The 8,795-nt window shown below is 56.3% G+C and overlaps 1 long non-coding RNA gene across 1 annotated transcript; it reads right to left on the reverse strand.

The window, feature by feature from the left end:
* Nucleotides 1-3,779: 3,779 nt before the first annotated feature.
* LOC124075345 (uncharacterized) lies at nt 3,780-7,406 on the reverse strand. The gene is made up of 2 exons (XR_006846007.2): nt 6,881-7,406; nt 3,780-3,994 (listed from the first exon to the last, which is right to left on the reverse strand). It is a non-coding gene; the product is annotated as an uncharacterized LOC124075345 (long non-coding RNA).
* Nucleotides 7,407-8,795: the final 1,389 nt, after the last annotated feature.

Here is an 8,795-nt window from a genome sequence, read left to right on the forward strand (position 1 = left end):
ATCACACAGATAATACGTGGTAGAAGCAGGAGATAAACCCAGGTTCGTCTGACTCCAAAGCCCTTGTTCTTTCAATAACTCTCATAAGTTGGATCTCTGGCATTTGAGAGATTTGTAGGGGCAGGCGAGGAAGCAGAGATCAATCTGGACGCTTTGCAATGATCCAGGTGAGAGACGGGGGTGTTGTGCTAACAGAAGTCCAGCCATTCCGGGGTGGGTTTGGGGTCTGTCTAGGAATTCAGCCAGCAGGCCTGACTAGTGAGTTGAACTGCTGAAGGGATTTTGGCTTGAGCAACGATGCCTTTCCTGAAATGAGAAGACGAGAGAGGAAACTCACTTGGGGGAGAGGAGAATCAAGGGTCCTGCTTTGGCCTTTGAACTTGTGGCTTGACACCCAAGAGAAGATGGTAGTCGCATTCCAGGTAAATGCATCTGATGTCGGCGGCACTGGCAGGACTGGACATGTCAGCCTAGAGACGATTCTTAAACTGGAGGGTTAGATGGGATTTCCTGGGGGAGACTGAAGACGGAGTCGAGACCCCGGTCCTTGGTCCCCGTAACATCTGGAGGTGCAGCAGTAGAAGAGGACCAGCAAGCTGGCACATGGGGTCCCAGGAGCCCAGAGAAGATGACATGTCCAGAAGGAAAGAGGACAGCTCTGCTCAGGGTCCATGAGAGGCTGAGTGAAGGAAAGACCTGGCCAACGGCTGGCCGTGAGCCCAAAGGCTGTGCAGCACCCACCCCGCCCCCACCCTGCCCTACACTCTGCCTTGGTGAGGTGAAGAAGGCCAAAGTCTTTAATTAAGTTTCGAGACTCAAAATGCACCAGAATGTCATGCCCCACTTCCAGCTGCCCAGGTTGGGGCTGACCACAGAAGTAGAAGACACAGATGCAGAAGTAGAGACGTTTACTGCAGATCTTGGCCAGGAAGGCTGGGCCATCCCCCTGACTACTGTTTTTAAGACTGGAGACATTTCCCTTTCCCACTCTTCTTGGTGCCATTATCTAGCACATAGCATTTTTAGGCCCTGTGTTGGTCACCGAGGACATGACCAAGATTAAGATGTGGCTTTGACCTTGACCCTGGGGAGTTTAAAGGGAGGACAGGCAGCTCCTTACAGCAGATTATAGTGACGTTCTGAGAGGAGGCTATATCAGGGACTCTTGGATCACAGAGGTAGAGTCAAAGAGAGCACTGCAGAGGAGGTGACCTTTGGTCAAGGTCTTGGGGGGACTGGGAGATGGGCCAGCAGACAATAGGATTGCAGCCACCCAACAGGGGGTGGGAGGCAGGGGAAGGTGTGGTGGCCACAGGCTTGTGCTGCTCTGGGTGGCTGCAGCCCGAGTAAATGTGGGAGGTGGGGAAGGGTGCAGAGTCCGGATCTTCCACAGCTTAAACAAAGGGCTTAGAAACTTAGAGTTTCCTCTGTAAGTCAGCATCTCGCCCAAGAATGACCTAAAAACACAAGTCCTGATTTTGCTCTGCAAAATCAATAAATCAATAAATCCCAAGATCAAACACATTTGGGTCCTGCTGCAGAACAGACCCTTCCCCTGGAGATTCACCGTGTTCATTAACATTTGAAAGCTCAGGAAAGCACTGCAGTTAGAAAGGAAGGAAGCGGGAGGGAAGCTTACCTTTGAACTTCCTAAGTTCCTGTCCCAGGCTATCCTCTGTATGTAAGGCACACAGCACCCCAAATTAATACTCCTGTCACCCAGCAGGAAACGCTGAGCTATGGCTGGGGAACATTTGTGGTTTTAAGTAGGAGAATGTTTCACCTGGAGGCAAGAGGGTGGTGAGATGACCCTGGCTTCTGTGGATGAGAACTAAAATTGATCCCTTTACCCTGAGACTGAGAACATTTTCATGTTCATTTCCTTGGCCAGTTGTGCGGATGCTGGCAGCACAGTGGGGGCAAACTCAGACACAACCTCTGCATTATGGTGCCTATTAAGGGACACTGTTCACCACAATAACACAGATTCAGATTTGAAGGGGAAAAAAAGAACAGTTCCGTAAGAAAGGAGCTGGGAATTAACGAGTGTTTTTTTTTAGTAATGGGATGAAGGACAGGTAGGAATTAACTAGGCAAAGAGGGGAAGTGTTGGGGAAATAGCATTCTGAGCAGAGTGTGTGCAAAGGCCCTGTGGCAGGAAGGAAAATACTCCAGCAACAACCAAAAAGGAGAGAGAAAAAACAGCTGCTTTCTGATTATTTGGCAATTTTTCTTTATAGTCTTGTTAATGCCTGTCTCTTCTTGGCCATAGATTAGAAATCGAATGCCCTCAGTATCTCAGATTTGGTTGCTCTCTGGAAAGGATGTCCAGGAAGCTGACCAGAGGAATAAGCAACCTGCACAGGAGTTTCCCGCTTAACCAAGGGGAGTGAGGAGTGGAGGGCGCTCCCTGAGGCCTGGCTAGTGCAACTATTTCAAATCCAGCCCTGAGGGGACTCTTCCTCTGTCCTTTGATTCCCCAAAGCAACTTTGAGCACCACGTTCCACCATATGAGTAAGTTTCGCTGAAGGTGAGGGGGGGTGCGGCAAGGAGAGGGGATCACACATGACTTGAAGTTGAACTGATGGCCCAAGCCTCCGCCGTGCCTGGTGACCTTTCAGTGGCCATCTCTCATCTTCAGGCCTGTGGGTTGATGCCCATCTCTCAAGCCCCTCCTTACTTCTCCCCTGGATCCCAGAAACACCCATCATCCTGTCTGTCTTGAGCTGGGTTCACCAAGAAGCAGAACTGAGCCAAGTACAGTGGAACATGCCTATAATCCAAGCAGCTCGGGAGGCTGAGGCGGGAGGATCAGCGAGTTCAAGGCCAGCCTCAGCAACTTAACGAGGCCCTAAGCAACTCAGCAAGACCCTGTCTCTAAATAAAATGTTATAAAGGCCTGGGATGTGGTTCAGTGATTAAGTACCCCTGAGTTCAATCCCTGGTACCAATAAAAAAAAAGAAGAAGAGGAGGAGGAGGAGGAGGAGGAGGAGAACTGAAACAAGACAGTGATTTGCAGCATGTGGCTCATTCGGAAGGTGCCCCCAGGACCCAGTGGGGGGAGGGGCAGGGGGCAGGGAGAAGGTGAGGAAGCTGACACTGTCAATCCCGCTGGGGACCTCTGTGAGACAGCAAGGGACACACCTCAGAGTCAGCGCCCATGGGTCAGAGAAGCTCTATGTAGCCTACAGCTCCCTCCATGATTGGCTGAGGCTGCTCCCAGCCACTGGCCTCCTGACAGGTGCAACCTGCCTCTCCAGCAAGGGAGAGGGTTTGGGGACCAGGCAAGTACCGAGTGTCGAGGTGTTGAGGCACAGGGTCAGGCGCCAACAGCGTCTGCTCCAATTGGACAGGCAGAGCCACACCACCCTGCCACGGTCCCCAGCTGAGCCCTGGGAGGGGCAATTTTCACTCAAAAGTAGCCATTGAGGCATGTTGCCAGGCACAGGGCCACCTACCATGGGGGGAAGTTTCCCAGAGACAAAGGGTCTGAACACAGATGTGGCTTGAAATTCGGGGCTGCCTCTGCACATCATGACATGGGGGCTGTCGTCACCCCCTCTTTATAAATCAAAAAACTGGGGCTGAGCGGCAGCGAGGGAAGAACGAAGCCAAGATCCAGACTCTGGTCCTCCTCAGTCGTGACCCATGCGCATCCCCAGGTCCTAGGCTGTGTGGTCACTCAAGAGCCCAGAGCAGGGCTCAGGTCACACCGCTTGAACCATGACAAACACGTCAACAGAGCTTTCTACACAAATAATCACCTCACTCTGTGTGTGCAGGAGGTTGGAGAGGCTTTTATTTTGCCATTTTTCTGAGAAGAAACCCGAAGCATTGACAGCGTTAGTCAGGTGCCCGAGTCCCCGTAGACGTGGGCCACCACATCTGCCTGACAGCTGTTGCCACTTCTCCTCTGACGTCCTTAAAACTCGGGGTTCCAAGTGCCGAGAGCTCCAAGCAAACCTGTCCTGACGGACCATCGACGGTGACATCTGCACCAGAAAGGGGTATCAGAGATGCATGACTGTCAGAGACGACAGGGACACGTCACCCAACTGTCTCCATCGTCACCACATTCACCACCTGGGGAAGCACAAGTGCCAGGTGCTGCCAGCCTCGTGGTGCTGAGCTACTGCTGCAGGAAAACTAGGGCCCACGAGGAGATGGCCTGTACTAGGGACAGAGGCCGGGGCAGGTTGGAGAGCTCGGAGTGGTCAGAAGTGGAAGCCACCTGAGTTTGGATTCCAGCTCTGATGTTTTCCTACCGTGCAAGCTTGAACCAGGTACTTAAACTCTCCATGCCTCGGTTTCCTCATCAGGAAAAATGGGAATGAGGTCATCTACCTCAAGAGTTTCCGGGGAAATTAAATGAACTAATGTACAGATAGAGGCTGGAACAGAGGCGGCCATGGAAACGCTAGCGGTGATTATGCTGGCATTCCTGGTGGACTCTGGTTTCTGTGGGAATTGGAGGGCTCAGCAGGGAAACTGAGGCAGGAGACAGAGCCATATGAGGTTAAGTGAGGAGTAAGGTTGGAGGGAGAACAGGTAGGACCTTCCCAGGCACGTGGTCAATAGCAGCATGACCAAGTCCAATCTCATGGCTGGGGGGATCCGCTTTCTCCCCGCAGGAGTGACTCCAGATGGGGGACTGGGCAGGGCTGCATCTGCAAGTGAGCCTGCGTGAGAAGCACAGAGTGGCCAAGCCTATGGCCTCTGAGACCTGAGAGAGCCAAGTGTGCCTCCCAGCTCCACCCTAAGCAAGGTCACCGTCAACGGTATAGTGAGAAGAGCTTCCTCCAGGGTTGACCAATAAGTGGCCTGGGGCTACCCTCCCCCACGAGTCCTCGCCTCCAGTCACTCCTTTCCAGGGTCCCGTGTGACTTCCTGCCCATGCCCTGCTCCAGGCACCAGTTTTCCTGATGAAGTGGTCCTGGCCTCCTTTCTGCCTGGGGAACCCATGGGTCCCTTGGAAACTGCGCCTCTCCCCCGGTTGCAGTTCTTAACTTTAGCTGCAGGTCCCTGACAAGTCCACCTGCCCTGCATGGACTTCTGCCCTGAGCCCCGATCCCCGCCCTAGCTGTCCTCTGGACACCTCCGTCTCCCAGGTACCTCGAGCAGCGTGTTCAAACCAGAGCATGTTTTCCCAGCCTGGGCCCCTGCACCTGTCAACAAGTTCAGTCCCTGCAGCAAAACTGCTCTGACCTCCACTCTCCTCCTCCCTTGGCCCAGGAACCCTCAAATCCACCCATTGCCCAAGACCAAGCCACCCTTGTCCCTGTCTCTGGCTGCAGGACAAAGGATGGATGAATCTTCCCAAAACACACACATGGCCACGTCCCCCTGCTCGGGCTCACAGCCACTCACCAGTTTCTCAGGACCAAGCCTAGACTCCCAGCATGCACTCTGGGCTTGGCCCCCCCTCGTCTCTTGCTTCACCCCCTACAGGAACACCCCGAAGCCAGATTCTAGGGGATTCACCTCCCTCTGCCCCACGTGGTGGGGCCGGGAGCTGCACCCCCCTGTGTCTCCCAGGTGTCTCTAGACAGAGGTCAGGCAGACGGAGAGGCTGCGGAGAGCCACTTGGAGGTGGCGCCTGTGACAGGGTGCTCAGTGCTCTGAGGGACGTGAGTCCTGGCATCCCATCTTGAAGGAGAGTGCCAGCGTCGGAAGGGCAGGTGCTGTCGGCGAGAATGCTACCTCCTTCTTGTGACCTTTACCGGAGACATTTTTCTCTGAATGTCAGGTTCATTAGACACAGGATTGGGGGTGGAGGAATCTCTTTAATGCTCAACTAAAGACAGGACAGACAGACATCATCCAGGGGGTGATGAAAAGCTGGCCAGGGGGTAGGTTGACACACCTCCTCTGAGGGTCATATCCCGCCTTTGATTCTGGGGGCAGAGCCGTGTCTGCTGTCCTGGGACAACACCTCCATGTCATTCTCCCTCCCCAGGACCAGGGCACCCTGTGCCCAGAAAAGGCCCTCAGTCCCTGGTACCCACCACCAACGAAGATCCAGTGCCCGGTTTCCAAGAAGAGTCAGCCCCACCCTCTCCCCACCCTGCCCTCCCCGGGGCCTTCACACAGAATGCCACCTGGAAGCCCTGCAGCCTGCCCGATCCTGTCCCTCGAGCCCAGCCTGTCATCCGAGGATCTGGGTACCTGACCTAGAACCCCCTCCCCGCCTCCCCCTCGTTGGACCTGGAAGAAACAAATCAGGGACATGCCCCACCCTGGAGAAGCTCCAGGTCTCCCGAGGACACACACAGGGGCACAGAGTCCACCTACTGGTGGACTTGCTGCCGCGACAGAGCAGGTACAAGGGGGAGACTGCCCTGGGGGAGGGGCTGTCCAGGTGGAGCGTCCTGAGGGCCTTCCCATGAGAGGTGGCTCCTGAGCTGGGCTCTGGAGGATGCATAGGGGCTGACTGCCTTTCTGGGAGACAACTGGCTTCCCAAAACAATGGCCGCAAGTTCTCTGGAGAGTACACGGTCATTCTGCATCCTTGGCCTCGGGGTCCCTTTGATGGCCGTAGCACAGCCAGGACCCAGACAGCGAGGAGCCCGTGGATCTTGCTCCTCCTTCCTGCTCCCAGTTGTCCTCCGAAGCCCCTCGGCCTCACCGATGGTGAGTAATGCCCGTGGGGCACCTTCTGCTCACAGACCAGCAGGCCTCTCGGGTCGGCTCCTGCCGCAGCTCATGGGAACTGGGCACCTGTGCCATCTGCTCCAGCTCCAGCTCCGTTACTGGTGCCCAGGCCCACGGTGGGCTGGCGGGAGGCAGGAGGGGACCAGGATAGCAGGCTTTCCTTCTCAGAGGTCCCGGGCCTGTCTGTCCCCATGCACACACACCAGCCTCGGGACCCCGTTCCTCACCCACTGCTCTCGACTCCCCAGAGACCTCGGTCCCCTCTGAGGACAAACGGTCCCTGGCCACGCAGCTCCTCCTGGCAGCTCTGCCTCTCTTCTTCCGCTGCTCTGCAGGGCTCCTCTCCCTTCAAGGACATGCCATCCCCGTCCCCAGTGCCGAGCAGCCCCGCCTGGGCTCCTGGCTCCTGGCTGGGCACCTCCACAGCGTCTCGGCTGCCAGCTCTGTCTTCACGCCTCCAGAGGAGCAGCTGTCAGCACCTTCTGGTGGCCGGGATGGGGAGAGAGTGACAGAGAGACGGAGGGGAGAGAAAGGAAGGCAGGGACAGAGCCCGGGAGGCGGTGAGGGAGCCCCATCAGGGAAGGTAGGAGGCCAGAGGGGGATATGGAGGCCGGGATGGAGGCGCAAGGCCACCTGAGGAGAGGAGAGAGGCCACCACTCACTGCCCTCTGCAGAAGGGAAGCCAGAAACTTGGCCTCTCACACTGTGCTGGGGAGTGGGGAAGAGATGGCCGGCTGTGAGCCAGGGGAGGGGCTGGGCCTGCAGCCCGGGGCTCCCGGGGCTCCCGGGCCAGGGTGGGGGAAGCAGGAAGGAGCGTTTAAGGGTTGGCACACGAGCAACAAAACACACACACACACACACACACACACACACATACACACACCAAGCAGACGCACACATGCAGAGGCAAAACCGCACACAGACTCTTCCGGGGCTACGAGCTCAGGGCCTCAGCTAAGAGCCTGCCATGAGGAGGCTCAAACCCGTCTCCGGCTCGACCCCAGACAGATCCCAGAGGCTAGTGAGCCCACACAGGGCACAGGGCACCCAAACCCAACAGCTTCACTCCAACAGGGCCACACACCACGGAGGAGCTGCTGCCAAGGAGCACATGCAGAGGCCAGGGAGGCCAGAGAGGACCTGCCCAGCCTCCGATCCGCCAGGCCGCACAGAGCTGGCCCTCTGTTAGTTAGATTTGCATCACTGGGACCAAAATCCCCGACCAGGACAACTTAGAGGAGGAAACGGTTATTTTGAGCTTGTGGATTCAGAGGTTTAGTCCATGGTTGGCCCATTGCTCTTGGACTTGTGGGGAGGCAGCCATCGTGGTGGGAGCCCAGGACAGAGCAAAGCTGCTGCACTCATGGCAGCCAGGCAGCAAGGAGAGAGAGAGAAAGAGACAGAGGTGGGGAGAACCCAGGTCCTAAGGCACCCCCCCGCATGACCTCACTTCGTCCACTAGGCCCCACCTCTTAATGGTCCCACCACAGACTGGCGACCCAGCCCTGAGCACAGGGGCCTTTCAAGATCCAAGTCCTGACCTACTGTAGATGGAGTTGAGCCCCAGAGCCTGGAGCTGGGGACCCAGGGAAGGGGGAGCAGTGTGTGGACGGCAGAAGGCTGGGCTTCACGGGCCCTAATCTGCTGGTTCCCGTCTGTGGGAACTTTCCTTACTCCCACAACCCAGGTGGCAGTCACATGCATACAGATGTCTCAGGAGACTTAAGTGTGGTCGCCTAGAAAGTGCCCAGAGCGTTCCCAGCCCACAACAAGTGCTGATAAATGGCCGCACGGGGTGTGGTTCCGGGAACCCCCTCCACTTCACAAAGGGAGGGCAGCTGGGGGTGCACAGACAGGCCAGAGAGTGAGCCCCAGGAAGAGGAGCCCTGAAAGGCCCCCCGACCTGCCTGCCGCATCGCTCAGGTATCCTTGCAACTTGAATGCTGGGCGGAACTGGATTTATGTGAAATCCAGCAAAGGAGCACCTGAATTCTCCAGCCTGGGGTTGGGTGTCAGGACAATCGGTGGGGACCAGAGGCCTCAAGTTTCCTGGATGTCACAGCAATCCTCGGGAAGGAGGTGGATTTCCCCCAAGGTCATAGAAACTGGGAAGTTCCCAAAAGCTGGAAGTAAAGTGCAAGG

Source organism: Marmota monax, unplaced genomic scaffold (genome assembly GCF_021218885.2).
Source record: "Marmota monax isolate L192 unplaced genomic scaffold, Marmota_monax_Labrador192_F-V1.1 WCK01_AAM20220418_F8-fsc00008, whole genome shotgun sequence".
Classification (NCBI taxonomy): domain Eukaryota; kingdom Metazoa; phylum Chordata; class Mammalia; order Rodentia; family Sciuridae; genus Marmota; species Marmota monax.